General features: G+C 52.2%; 1 protein-coding gene across 1 annotated transcript in view; it reads right to left on the reverse strand.

Annotated features, from left to right (window-relative positions):
* Window positions 1-1,131, reverse strand: part of KLF10 (KLF transcription factor 10) — a 194,012-nt gene that overhangs the window by 22,858 nt on the left and 170,023 nt on the right. The window lies entirely within an intron of this gene.

Genomic DNA, 1,131 nt, shown 5'->3' on the forward strand with positions numbered 1-1,131 from the left:
TAGAGGAATGGCAACATGGCCCCAGCCGTGACTGGGGGCTGCTGGCTCCCAGTGCAGCAGCCGGTCAGACTGAAGGGAACCAGCTCCTGCTACCACCTCCCCAAGAGCTTCTTTTCTGACTCAGCCTGACAAGTGCAATTAGCTTTGTCCTATGTAGCCAACAGGGTAATCCCATTAATGCCCCTAATTCAGCTTAAAGACTGTGGAGCTGCAAAGAGATTAAAATATAAAGTGAGAGAAAGCTTGTTATTCCAAACACGGGGACTTTGATAAGGGGGGTCCGCACCACTCTTGCACTCCCACGCCCTCTCTCAGGTCTGGGGCAGACCAGCTCCCGTTTGTCAGGTCCCCCCCCCCCCGGTTAGAAAAAGACCTTCCGCTGCCTTCCCTCAGCAGCCCCGGTACCAGCACCGCACACAAGCCCGCTCCCCTCAGCGCAGCCCGGCTGGCACAGGCAGTAGCAGACACCACTTTTTCTTAAGCTTCAGGGCAAATACTTAAAGCCCACAAAACTCTCATCACATATTGGAGCAATAAATGGTAGTAAATTGTGGTAGTGAGTTACATGCCACTATTTACTTGAAATTTTGAATTTTAATAAAAGGAGGAAATACGAATTCAGAGAATGAGTAAGAAGCCCACATTCAGCATAGTGCTTCCATCGTGCAGAAAAATTAAATGTGTATCTTCTCACACCTTCCTTTGGTGCATGAACTGGAGGGCTGTGACCATCACAGAAATTACTTTCTCCTTCACCACAGAGCAGTTAAGACAAGCCATCTTTGAGTACATACCCACCGCTTCTCCCGGTCCCTGCAGGGCTGGGCACGCAGCACCGCTGAGCCTCCAGCAGCAGCTCCTGCACCGCGCTGCCCGGCTGAGGCTTCTCCAGTGGGGTGTACGTGTGGTCCAGCTCTCACCTGAGGCCTCGCCAAAGCCCCCAGAGCACCGGTGCTTGGCTCCTCCTGTGAGATTGAAAGTATCACTCCCCATGGTGGCTGTGGGAGTCAGAGTGCAGAGCAAAGATCACCAGCAAGGTGAGGATAGACCAGAGCATGGCACTTCACAGCTATCAGGGACTAAAGGTAGCTTCTTTTTTGCCACGAGGGCTAAGTAGAGCTACAAACACGA

The sequence above is a fragment of the Caloenas nicobarica genome, chromosome 2 (genome assembly GCF_036013445.1).
Source record: "Caloenas nicobarica isolate bCalNic1 chromosome 2, bCalNic1.hap1, whole genome shotgun sequence".
NCBI classification, from domain to species: domain Eukaryota; kingdom Metazoa; phylum Chordata; class Aves; order Columbiformes; family Columbidae; genus Caloenas; species Caloenas nicobarica.